Consider the following 14031-nt stretch of genomic DNA (forward strand, 5'->3'; position numbering starts at 1 on the left):
GCTCGTCGCGGGCTTGCCAGGGGTTGACGTGATCGCCGACGACTTCATCATCTTCGGTACGACTGAGCAGGACCACGACGCCAATCTCAGAGGGTTCCTCCGACGGGCCGCGGAGCGGAACTTGCGTCTGAACCCAGATAAGTTCCGATTTAAAGTCGGATCCGTCAAATGGATGGGACACATCTTGAGTAAGGAGGGCCTGAAGTGCGACCCGGCCCGTGTTAGGGCTATAACAGACTTCCCGGTGCCGACCTCGGTGCCCGAGCTAAAACGTTTTTTGGGCATGGTCGGGTACCTGTCTCGATTCCTGCCGAACATGTCATCTGTGCTGGCCCCACTCCGGCAGCTGACTCAGCGTTCAGTTGAGTGGTATTGGAGCGAGTCGTGTCAGAGGGCGTTCGATCGCGTTATATGTCTGCTTACCTCGGCTCCGGTGCTGAGTTTTTACGACCCCCGACGGGAAGCGACGGTACAGTGCGATGCTTCTATGTCTGGTCTCGGAGCGTGTCTATTGCAAGAAGGGAAGCCTGTAATTTACTGTTCACGCGCGCTCACAACGGCTGAAAAGGCGTATTCGCAAATCGAGAAAGAACTGCTCGCCATCACATTTGCACTCACTCGTCTTGACCAGTTTTTGTACGCGCGCCCCGTCACTGTGGTCACTGATCACAAACCACTGGTGGCCATTCAATCGAAGCCGCTAGGTGACGCGCCGCTCCGCCTTCAGCGGATGCTAATGACCCTTCAGCGCTACGACTACACGATCACCTACCAGCCCGGCAGCCAGCTGTGTGTCGCTGACACCCTCAGTCGGGCGTCTCTGCCGCTGACCCCGGACGTTTTTGCTCTCCAGCTGGAGACGGTAGATTTAAGTCAGGGAGTTTCAGTGTCTCCGAGCCGGCTGGCGCTTATCCGTGCAGCGACAGCGTCCGATCCGATACTGTCTGCCCTTATGGCTCAGATTCAGCGCGGCTGGCCTGACCGCCGTGACGCGGTTCCTGAGATTGTCAGGTGTTTTTACCCATTTCGCGACGAACTTACGGTTCAGGGAGGTCTAATTTTCAAGTATCGGTGTCTAGTAGTCCCAGCCAGTCAACAACGAGAGGTACTGTCTCAGCTTCACCGCAGTCACATCGGACTGGCTTCTATCATACGGCTGGCGCGTGAAAGCGTGTTCTGGATAGGGATGCAGGCCCAGCTACGCGAGATTATCCTCAAGTGTCCTGTCTGTCTCGCGCACCGACCCTCGCCTCCTCGGGAGCCGTTACAGTCACATGACGTGCCCAGTCGTCCCTGGCAGGTACTTGCGACGGATCTGTTTGAACTGGATGGCCAGGCATACTCCGTGCTAGTGGATTACTACAGTAACTACGTGGAAGTTGATCGTTTGCCCTGCCTTTCGTCGGCTCAAGTAATTCGTGCCCTGTCTGTGCATTTTGCTCGTTTTGGATTTCCAGAGGTTCTAGTCAGCGATAACGGACCACAGTATTCGAGTGCTGAGTTTGCGGATTTTATGCGCCAGTTAGACATAGAACACCGCACCTCCAGTCCCAAGTACCCTCAGGCTAATGGCAAAGCTGAAAATGCAGTTCGCACGATCAAAAACCTCTGGCGTAAAGCTCTGGCTGCCGGGGAGGATCCACTCTGGGCGCTACTGATGTGGCGGAACGCACCGAATGAAATCACCGGAGTTTCTCCCGCTCAGCTTATGTTCAGTCGCCCGTGCCGTACTTTTCTTCCGACTGCTCGATCAACTTTGGCCTCAGCACCCCCAGTTCCCGTCCGTGAGGCCCGGATAAAAGCGCAACAAACCCAGGCGACGTATTTCAATCGCGGCACCCGACCCCTCCGGGCTCTCATCGAAGGCGAGACCGTCCGCATGCAATTGCCGGGTCAGTCCACGTGGTCACCCGGTATCTGTTTGCGATCAGCGGGAGACCGATCCTATCTGGTCAGAGTTGACAACTATGTGTATCGGCGTAACCGCCGCCATTTGCTCGCTACTAACGAGGATCCGAGCGTTGCCCATGACCCACCAGAGAGGCCTCATGACCAGTACCACCTACCGCCTTCCCGTCTCTCTCGGGACCATTCGTTCTCGCGGCCAGAGTCTCCCCGTACGCCGCTGTCCACCTCGGACACCGTAGGAGGTGGGGACGCGTCGCCGAGTGTTCACGGCAGGGGAAATGTCTCTGCCTCATCGCCACTCTCTCCGCCGCCTGTGCGCCGCTCTGGTCGCATCTCGCAACCTCCACGCTATCTGCAGGATTATGTGCCGTAAACGGGACGGATTATCCGTCGATTTGTTTTGTCGTTTGTCAGCGTGCATCCGTTTTGTTTTCTTGGTGTCCCATTTCTCATCGTTATTTGTCGGATGTGCTTTGTGTGTTTAAATGCATCAGGAATGTTACTTGTGTGAAGGGTTTCATATTAGCTCGTTTTTTGTCGAGAAAGGGAGATGTGACGTTGTGCAAATGTATTGCGCGTGCCTTGCAGTGTGTGACGTCATGCGGCCGATCCTAGCAGTGTGTGACGTCATTCGTCCGACTGACCTTGATACAATAAACAAGCAGTTAGCGGCTGACCGGCGCGCTGCTCGCTACTGGTTCTCTGTGTTTTACGGTTTCACGGCTATTAGGACACGTGACAGATGTCAAAATCAAACACAAATTTCTTTGCGATGAAGTAATTGCTGGAGAAACGGTTTTCACGGCTCTGATTTTCAAAGAACGCCCATCAAGATGGCTATCTCAACTCAATTCTAATGTTAAGGTGGGACAGTCCTTAAGAAGAAATAAAACAATTCGAAAACATACATTTTCCCCAAATATCGCGTTCCATTTCTTCCTGTTCAGTTGTTAGGAAAGTGGTAAATTTCAAGGTTGACGGCTAAAAAACGAAACAGGAGGAACAGAGCAGGAATCACCAAGACGTGTGCCGCGCCGATGCTGTAGATAAGGGGTGAGCAACAGAACCAGCATACCTAACGATTTTGATTAGTGATAAATATTTGTCTCTAAATGAAAGACTATTAGTAACTCAGGCAAGCCTTCTAATATAGGTATCGACAGGGTTGCGGTAAAAGGTACAATCGATGGCACATTACGATTATTCTGAGTTGGGTAACAACACTCTTCAGATGCCTACCATCAACAACCTCACTATCTCCTATATGGGAGCTATATCATCTGATTCCAGCGCCCTGAAAACAAACAGGTTATCACCAAAAATCTCTGTATTAGCGCCTACCGAGTACCGACATATGCTGAATGACGCTATCAATACCCGACATTTGTAAAAGGTGATTCGCCACACAGCCCGCCGGCGTCTGAGGGGTTGAATCAGTGAGCCAGATTGCCAGCGACTCACCGCTGAACTACCGGGCATAACAAAACGGACGATGCGACATGACTCAGAGATCATCACAGACGCGACGACAAATGTAACCGAAAGGCATCTGAGCTCGTGCGGAACCCTCGTTCAGATACGTAATATCGCTATCTGCCACCTCGCGGTTCCCTTGTCAAGCCGAACTCATAGGCGGCGGAACGGGGAGGGCACCGCGGCACCGTGCCCCCTTTGATTTTGGCATTTTAGCATTAGCCCTATGGGCGTTGCATGGAAAGAATGGGACCAAAATTCGGCAGTGCCCCCCCCCCCCTTAATTGAAGGTATCCCGCCGCCACTGGCCGAACTGATGACACGCAATGGCCAGTCAGTCACAGCTCAGCTTCCTGCGGAACAGGAAGACACATTCAGTGAGAGTCGGTGGTCATTGACTGTGTCAATATTATTCACACGGTGACTAAAGAACGGTTATATTGCGCCATTAATGTTGCCAATAGCAGCACCACCAATCTTTTGAACTAAAATCACTTGACATCATTAGCGGCGGAACACCTTCAATTAAGGGGGGGGGGGCACTGCCGACTTTTGGTCCCATTCTTCCCATGCAACGCCCATAGGGCTAATGTTAAAATGCCAAAATCAAAGCGGGGCACGGTGCCCCGGTGCCACCCCCGTTCCGCCGCCTATGCTTGACATCGGTGAAAAGAAACCCTCTAGCTTTTTTCCAAGCAATACGCGAAATAGAGGGATTAGAAAAACCGAAAACCCAAATATTAGCACTAGATAACATTCTTAAATTTTGGCTAACATTTTTAAAGCATACATCAGAGGAGCTGTTGGCGGCTTACCGTCGCGTCTGTGATGATCTCTGAGTCATGTCGCATCGTCCGTTTTGTTACGCCCGGTAGTTCAGCGGCGAGTCGCTGGCAATCTGGCTCACTGATTCAACCCCTCAGACGCCGGCGGGCTGTGTGGCGAATCACCTTTTACAAATGTCGGGTATTGATAGCGTCATTCAGCATATGTCGGTAGGCGCTAATACAGAGATTTTTGGTGATAACCTGTTTGCTTTCAGGGCGCTGGAATCAGATGATATAGCTCCCATATAGGAGATAGTGAGGTTGTTGATGGTAGGTATCTGAAGAGTGTTGTTTCCCAACTCAGAATAATTGTAATGTGCCATCGATTGTACCTTTTACCGCAACCCTGTCGATACCTATATTAGAAGGCTTGCCTAAGCTAATAGTCTTTACTCTTTCATTTAGGGAAAAAGTCCTTCACTTATTAAAATCGTTAGGCATGCTGGTTCTGTTGCTCACCCCTTATCTACAGGCTACAGCAACGGCGCGGCACACGTCTTGGTGATTCCTGCTCTGTTCCTCCTGTTTCGTTTTTTAGCCGTCAACCTTGAAATTTACTACTTTCCTAACAACTCAACAGGAAAAAATGGAACGCGATATTTGGGAAAAATATATGTTTCCGAATTGTTTTATTTCTTCTTAAGCAGTTTGAACAAAAATAGAAGTCATTTCTCATTTGAAACTACCCCAATTATCACGATATGATAGTGCCCGTTATTGGCAATGTAGGTGGCAGCACCGTCGACTGCGACTTTTTCGCTGTAACTTCGACCTGCCCGAGCCTCGTCAAATCGCATTTTTACGCAAAACCAACTGCAGGGCTAGTGTTTTGGCATGCTCACGCCACTTTATATCTTTGTCTAACGCGAATCTGTAAGAAAAACCCCTCTGTCGACACACCCTAATGAGGACTCGTGTCCCGCCTCGGCGCAGATGGAGCACGTGGGGGAGTTGGATCGGCAGTGCTGCTGGCGGTGTCCATAGCGCTGGCACCGCCGGCAGCGGAGAGGTTTGGGGAGGACAGCTCGGACGGGGAAGGAGAGGTAGGCAGCGAGGATGTAGGGGGGAGGTTCGGATTTTGCGTGTATTTGCAAATATGAAAGTGGTACCTGCGTTTCGCAAAAGTGACAAAAAAACACATTTGCCTTGCCGTGAAATTTAGTAAGTGCGCCAATGCAAATTCAAAATGGCGGGCGCAGCGTCAGGCCCGATCAGGCCCAAAAAGTTGACTTGAATTTAACTTCGTCCCGATCTGGCCTGAAGGTCCGATCAGGCCGGATCAGCCGCTCCGGTTCGCACTGGCATGCTGTCAGGCCGAACGCCTTTTTCAGCCTTTTTTGGAATGATTGGGCCTGAAGTGACCGTGGTCGGAACCGGGCTTTAAGCGTTTCAAACGTTGTCATGATGTTGTTGTGTTTGTGTATAGGCCCCCCCCCCGAGGCCCCCTTCTTGGACCGCCTCTGCGGCCCCACTGGGCCCGGTGCCTGTGAGCGCCCCTGCCGGCGCCAGCTGACCGTGCGCGCCAAGCGGCGTGACTGGCGCACGGGACGTGGGCTGGCGCTCGCCATACTTGTTTACGTTTTGTGTTTCTCTTTCGGCTTAACGTATCGCAGCAAATAAATCGCTTTAATCCGTTTATATATTTCCATATCGAACCGATAAACGACAACCAAACATGGCGCGGACGGTTAGTGGTTATGTGTGCGGATTTTAAAGTACAGTAAACAGTAATACGTGATGAGTGACATTGATAAGCTGACCCAGCTGCTCCTGCAGCAGGCCGAACTGTCGGCGCAGCGCGAGGAGCGTCTCGGTCAGCTCGTGGAACGGCTAGTCGCTGATCGACAGCCGCCTGCTCTTGTCGCTGGGGACGATGCACTCCCCGCGACCCGGCCCACGGCGGCCGCCCCGCCCGTGCGACTGCCGGCTGCCGCGACACCGGCGCCGCATCTGTCATCATCTACTTCGCTGCGTGACTTCGCCGTTTGGAGGGAGAAGCTGGATGGCTATATGCTTCTCACTGGCGCGTCATCACTACCCGTTACTGCCCAGCGAGCCGCTCTCCTAAGCCTCCTCGACGAGGACTGGCACCGGGTGCTGCGTTACGGCCTCAGCGTCACGGACGATTCTCCCCTCTCCGAGGTGGTGGACGCAATGGAGAGCCACCTCCGAAAACAACGCAGTGTCCTGGTGGACCGTCGAGCCTTCTACGCCCGGGTACAGGAGGAGGGCGAAAACTTTGATGAGTTTTTGTGCGATACGAAGGAACTCGCGGCGTTTTGTGACTTTTGCACGCATTGTTACGACTCACGTTTGCGTGATAAGATCGTGTGCGGCCTGCGAGATGAAGAAACAGTGAAACGGCTGTTGGAGGATCCAGAACTCGACCTCAAGAAAGCCGTAGACATCTGTCGTGCGTCGGAAAACGCCCGCGCTACCTGCTCTGACCTCCGCGCGCCGAACGCATCGCTGAACCGGCTGTCGGCGTACCGCCGGTCAAAGTCGCGTGATGCGCGCCCCGCGGCCCAACCCGGCGGGCGTTCCGCGGGTGCAGCTGGCGTGCGCCGCCCCCTGGCGCGCGATGTGCGCCCCGCGGCCCAACCTGGCGGGCGCTCCGCGGGCGCGGCCGGCGCGCGCTGCTGCCGCTGCGGGCGGGCCGCCCACGCAGACCCGGCGGCGTGCCGCGCCACTAGCGCCACCTGTAACTCGTGCGGCCAGCGCGGCCACTTTGCAGTGGTATGTGTCCAGGTGGCGCGCGAGAGCACCGTTGCCCCCGTCGAGCACGCAGCACCAGAGCCGCACATCGGCCGTCTAATACGAGACGTCTATGTAAACGGCGTCTCTACACGGCCGACGCCTCCCGTGTCTGTTCGACTGTCTACCGCAGCTGGTGTGTTCACCATGGCGGCCCGGGCCGACTCCGGTGCCGAGGCGACAGTCATCGGAGAAGACAGCCTGTCTTCCATCTGCGTGGAACCAGCGCAGTTGGAGCCCTGTATCGGCCAGCCCTTCTCAGCAGTGGGGAGACACCCGCTCACCTGTATCGGGTCGTTCCAGGCTGCTCTGGAGCTGGGCGACCGATCGACCACCGCCGCCGTGTTCGTCATCAAGGAGATGACTGGCCTGCTACTCAGCTGGTTCGACTGTGTGGCGCTGGGGATTCTGCCGAGGGATTTTCCGGCACAGATCCGGTCTGTCGAGGACACACCGCGCCCCACTGATGACGCCACTCACTCTGGTGACGTCACACCCTCTGATGACGTCACACCCTCTGATGACGTCACACCGTCTGCACTGCCGGCCGCTGCCGGCTCTGCTCGATGCGCCAGCGACCGCCCTACCCCGTGTGAGACGCCGCGTGACAGGCTCTGTCCGGCCACCGGGGCCGAGACGGGCGGGCCGGCGCCGCCGGCCGATGGACCCAGCCCGGCCGCCGGCCTCGGCGGTCCGCTGCCGGCCTGGAACAGCGACTCAGACCCACCGGAGGCGGTCCGTGCCGCTCATGCCGCCGCTCTGGTGCAGTGTTTCCCGCGCGTGTTCGGGCAAGATTCGACTCTCCGAGTCATGGACGGTGGCCCGATGAAGATCGAACTCCGGCCCGACGCGAGTCCGACGTCGGTCACCGCCGCGAGACCGATTCCCTTCGCCTGGCGGGCGGAGGTGAAGGCGCAGCTGGACGACCTGCTGAACCGCGGCATCATCGTACCCGTGGACTACCCGACGGAATGGTGTCATCCCATTTCGTGCGTGCCGAAGAACCCGTCCGGGTTTCGACTCTGCGTGGACCTGACGGGACTCAATCGGTACGTGAATCGACCCACGTACCCCTGCCGGTCTCCTCACGACGCCGTGACGAGTCTGCCCGCCGGGCACCGGTGGATGTCGACTCTGGACGCCAAGATGGGCTACTTCCAGGTGCCGCTCGCTGAGTCAAGTCAGGACCTCACCTGCTTCATCACCCCGTGGGGCAGGTTCAAGTTCGTCCGCTGTCCGATGGGATGTAGTGCGTCTGGAGACGAGTACAACCGGCGCGGCGATGCAGCGCTCGGCGACATCCCAAACTGTGTCAAAATTGTTGATGACATCCTGGCCGTGGCACAGACGTACCGGCAGCACCTGCAGCAGGTGATCGAAGTTCTCCGGCGCTGTGACGACCGAGGAATCACGCTGAACCCGCAGAAGTTCAAGTTCGCCCAGAATGAGGTCAAATTCTGCGGCTACAAGATCACACCGGCCGGCTACACCACCGACAATGAGAAGGCCCGCGCCATCGCTGATTTTCCGAGACCGGAAAACGTCACCGACCTGCGGTCCTTCATGGGTCTGGTGAATCAGCTGAGCGGCCTCACACCGGAGCTGGCAGGCTCGACTCAGGCCTTCAGAGACCTCCTCAAGTCGCGCCGGGTCTGGCGCTGGACTGAGCAGCACGAGGCAGCGTTTCTGCACACGAAGATTGTGCTGTCGTCACCGCCGGTGATGGCATTCTTCGACCCGCAGCTGCCGACCGTGCTACAGACTGACGCTGCTAAAACCCGAGGGCTGGGTTTTGCACTGCTCCAGAAGCACGGCGAGGACTGGCGTGTGGTCCAGTATGGCTCACGGTTCCTGACAGATACCGAGAGTCGGTATGCCGTCATCGAGGTGGAGCTGGCTGCTGTACTCTGGGCCTGCAAGAAGTGTCATGTCTACCTGGCTGGCATGCCGCACTTCGACCTGGTGGTCGACCACCGGCCGCTGGTGACCATCCTGAACTACAAGCAGCTCAACTCGATCGACAACCCGCGTCTGCAGAGGATGAGAGAGAAGTTGTCGGCCTACAGCTTCACCACCAGCTGGCAGAAGGGTTCGAGTCACGTGATCCCAGACGCGCTCTCACGAGCGCCCACCAGCGACCCCGCCGCCGACGACGACGGAGAGGTGGACGCAGCGGACGACCCGCTACACGCCTGCGTCATTGCCGCGCTGCAGGCCTCCGATCGGTCGGAAGACGGCGTCCAGCTGGCCCCGCTGATCGACTCAGCACTCGAGAGAGTCCGCGCCGCCGCCGAGCGCGACCCCGAGCACCGGGCTCTCAGCGAGGTGATTCTCGCCGGATTCCCAGAGAACCGGCACGAGGCGCCCCCGGCAGTGCGAGCTTACTGGGGAGTGCGCCATCAGCTCGCCATCGACGACGGGCTGGTGGTATATGGCGCTCGGCTGGTCGTCCCGTCCGCCCTCCGGCGCGGCGTGCTGGAGAAGCTCCATGAATCACACCAGGGCGTCGACCGCACCAAGCGCCGTGCCCGGCTCAGTGTGTACTGGCCGGGCATAGACAAACAGATCGCTGACACCGTCGCCGCCTGCGCTCAGTGCCGTCAGCGCCTGCCCAGTCACGCTCGAGAGCCGATGTGGCGGGAGGACGGCGCACCGACGCGCGTCTTCGAATCAGTCTCGGCCGACTACTTCTCCGCTGGAGGACACACGTACCTGGTGTACGTGGACCGGCTGTCCGGGTGGCCGTATGTCACTGTGTGTCCCCGCACGGCCTCGGCGGACCACCTGACGCGGCAGCTCCGACTGATGTTCTCGCAAACGGGCGTCCCGACCGTGTTCCGGTCAGACGGCGGACCCCAGTTTGCATCTGGCACGCTCCGCCGCTTCCTCCAGCGCTGGGACGTACGACATGAGATGTCATCACCGCACTACCCGCGCTCTAACGGGCACGCGGAGGCCTGCGTGAAGACAGCAAAGAAGCTGGTGCTGGCTGCGTCTTCATCGGGCCAACTGGACGAGGACCAACTGGACCGAAGTCTGCTCGAACTCCGTAACACGCCCCGAGCAGACGGGCGGTCGCCGGCACAGGTGCTCTTTGGTCACCCGCTGCGCTCCGGAGTTCCCACGCACCACCGCGCCTTCGCTCCAGAGTGGCAGCGGGCGGCCGATGTCTGCGAGGAAAAGGCTGCCGAGCTCCAGGAGCAGGCCGTCAGGTGCTATAACAAGAGCACGCGCCGGCTGTCACCGCTCAAGATCGGCAGCCGGGTCGACCTTCAAGACCCCGCCACCGGCCGATGGAACCGGATTGGAGTGATCGTGGGCGTCGGTCAGAGGCGCACGTACCTCGTCAAGACGGCCAGCGGCAGGGTCCTGTGGCGGAACCGCCGCTACCTCCGCCCGTACCGGCCGCTTCTGACGGAGCCCACCCCGCCTGTGGCTCCGTCCGCCCCGCGCCCGCCCGCTGCGGGTGCGCCCCAGCCGCCGCCGCCGCCGCCGCTGCCAGAGCGCACCGCTGTCGCCGCCGAGCGGGCAGTCCGACCCGCCGCTGGTGCGCCTGTTGTGTGCCGCTCGCCGCCGGTGTGGTCACCCGAGGTGGAGACGGCCGCCGCCGCCGCTCTCCCGCGTCGTTCTCAAAGGCAGCGCCGCGGTCCTGGTCGGCTCCAAGTTCGTTGGGGTGCGACCTCGTATGAGGAGTGAGACAACGTCGTGCAGTGTTTTTTTTTGTGTGTTTTCACGACTGTTGTCTCGAGAGGGAGATGTTGTGTTTGTGTATAGGCCCCCCCCCCCGAGGCCCCCTTCTTGGACCGCCTCTGCGGCCCCACTGGGCCCGGTGCCTGTGAGCGCCCCTGCCGGCGCCAGCTGACCGTGCGCGCCAAGCGGCGTGACTGGCGCACGGGACGTGGGCTGGCGCTCGCCATACTTGTTTACGTTTTGTGTTTCTCTTTCGGCTTAACGTATCGCAGCAAATAAATCGCTTTAATCCGTTTATATATTTCCATATCGAACCGATAAACGACAACCAAACAGATGTTTCTTCATCATTGGCTCACAGGTACAGGGACCCGCAGTTGCTTCTGTACACACTAGTATTTCAGCGTATTCTTTGCCTGAGACTCCGTTGGAGGCGAATTGGGAAATGATTGCGTGCTTATTAAAACCACCATCTGAAGGGCTTTAAACTGATGTGCTGCTCTTCTAATTCAGTGAACTTTTTATGGCTATATCAGCAAAACATTGTTTTCAGCGCTTTTTCCTGCCCCATTCCTTCTGAAACCTGGAACCGCTTATTCCATTTACTCCTGCCATCTGACGATGGTCGTGCTGACTACTAGTTCCGGCGCTAGTTACTGCTCCAGTTTTGCACCCGGCACAAACTCAGGCGGCACCGGGCCGTGGCTCTGAGGGTCGGACCGAGCCGACTGCCTGGGGCGCGGTTAGATCGGACGCCCTGCTGGGGAAGGGGACGGGAGTGAGGGGGAGGGAAGGAGGTGGTCACGTGGTCCGTCCAAGCTCGCAGACGACCTGCCCTGCGCCCAGCCATGTTCTGTGATCCAAAATGGCACGAGAGCTGTGGAATGCCTGGAGGAGACGCTTCGAAAGCGAACTTCAGCAGCACTAATTTACCATATTCTGTGGAGATAAATGAATATTATCTTAATGCAGAAAAATTGTATGCCCAAGCTGTATAAGCTGTATCTTTTTAAAAGTTGTAAATAGGATTATTTGTAGGGACTTATAGGTTTCGTATACACAGTGAATTGTGTTACATTAAGCCGTTTCGCTGTTATGGTTACTAACTGAAGAGTTATCCCTTTTTCTCACAGGGAATGACAATACAATAGCAATACGAATAAAACCAGACGTTTCGCACAAAAAAGTGCCTCCGTCAGTGGCAAGAAATAAGTAATGAGGCATACATGTTTTCTTTCGATAAAATCGATGAAGTAGTTACCTTTATTTTTTAAGATATATTTTCAGCAGTTTTTTAAGCACATTATGGAAGCTTATAAACATTTGTGTATTTTATCGGCAACCCGGCTGTCCAGACCGAGATGGTGCCGCATTTAGTTCTCATCGATGTTAAACCATATACCTACACTTATTTTTCTCCACTGACGAAGGCACGTTGTTGTCCGAAACGTTTGGTTTTATTCGCATTGTTTTTATATTGTCATTGTCCGTGAGAAAAACATACTCATATGGACTGGTTTCAGTTCATGTAGAAATTTTGCACATTCATCAACACAGATAAAATGAATATTAGCCCTCACCACACATATAAGTAGAGGTAAGTAGACCACGACCCCCCACTGGCAAAGCGAAGGATTGCGACGATTCTTTGGTGCCCTGGGGTTAATCAATTTTACAACTTCCCGGAAAATCAAAAAGCCCTTATCATTTTTGCATCTTGTCTGAGAATTTTACATCCCTGAACCAAATTACCACCTGTGATTATTTTTCTCAAGATCATGTCAGGCCAGAATAGCAATTGAAAGTCAGCGCACATCTTCTGTGTGTGTTTCCATAGTCGTTTCGTGATTAGCAACGTGACAACATGTGAAATATACTAGCTAATATTTGTCTTATTGATTGTTGTGGGTGCCAAGGTCACGTGAAACTCAGGTCAAGGTCATTTACTTGAAATTATCTCGGTTAACTTCCTTAAATTTACACCTTTTTACTGTGGTTTTTAGGAAGTGTTGGTTTGAAATTTAGCACCCATTTCAGCATTTGAAAACTAGGCATACTTAGGTATCAGTTATAGTGCCTTTGCAATATGTTGCAAGGCTGTAAGTGTTGGTTAACATTCTATGGATAGCCGGCAGAACGCCTAATGGGTGATCTGGCGTGACCCGTCCTACCCCAAATGCTTTGATACATCATCTTTGATCAAAGCAAGTGGAAATTCGGAGTCAGAAGCATGCCAAGTCCCAGCAAACTCCACTTGTAGACATTCTAGCAGGACCCAATTTTCCGTGCTTTTGGGTTATTAACCTGATCTGGGAGGTCAACCAGTGACCTAGGATCTCAGCATTGATCAGGACATAAAAATAATTGGCTTTCTCTCGTCAGCGATGACCAGGACCGTCAAATCTTCGGATTTCTCTCGTCACGAGCAGCTCGCTCTTTTTTTATTTTTCAGCGAAGCTCTGGCTCTTTTTATCAAGGGCCGAATGACTGAGGGCTTCTACGCCCCTCCGCTAGATGTAAGACGCTGAAAAGAAATGCCTAAATGGGTGAGGGTTAAATATCGATTGGTTTCTAAGTGCCGAAGCCCGAAGCACTTTAATTTACTTCGATAGCAGTTTTTAAGACCAACGAGCTCGAATACTATAACTTCTTGAGCAATGTAAGCACCACATAAAATGAATCGTGAGAGAAGCGGCTGAAGATTAAGGAGCTATGAGACACTTAAAAAACGGCATAGATTAGAAACTGCACCTAACTCGCACTGGTTTTTAAACCTTTTCGTTGCAGGCTGGTAGATTAAATTTTAGGATTGATTTCAGCTGATGCTCAAATGGAGCTATTCATTCGTTCAATCATGCGACCATCCAATTCCATTCATAAAAGAAGCCAGTGACAAAATTGTTCATTTTAGATATAAGTTTGAAATACAAACTCAATAAAAGTTTAATGATACGGCAAATTTGACAGTTTTTATAATGAACAGACAAATAACTTTAACCCTCGCACGACCAGGCCATTTCTCATAACACGAACGACCAGGGGGGGGGGGTTGTTGTTACGACCCTCCCTGGCGTTTCGAAACGGAAGGTCGTAGAGCTTAGCGGAAAAAACCAACGGATTGCTCTCAACGAGATCTCGCGATTGGTGGTATATTTTTTTGGTCCTAGGTCAACATTTGACCTACTTATGACCGGTCAAAGGTCAAATTTTCCGAAAAAATCAAACTTTTTCAACTTTCCGCGGCGATTGCGGCAAAACGGTTAAGGATATCGACTTGAAACTTTCACTATCGTGTTCCTTGATCAATTCTCTATCGTTTGGTATGTATTTCGTTTCCCTAGCTCTAAAAATGGCGCGTTGGGAGCGCCGGAAGTCGGCA

This window comes from Amphibalanus amphitrite, unplaced genomic scaffold (genome assembly GCF_019059575.1).
Source record: "Amphibalanus amphitrite isolate SeventyFive unplaced genomic scaffold, NRLGWU_Aamphi_draft 000545F_arrow, whole genome shotgun sequence".
Lineage (NCBI taxonomy): Eukaryota > Metazoa > Arthropoda > Thecostraca > Balanomorpha > Balanidae > Amphibalanus > Amphibalanus amphitrite.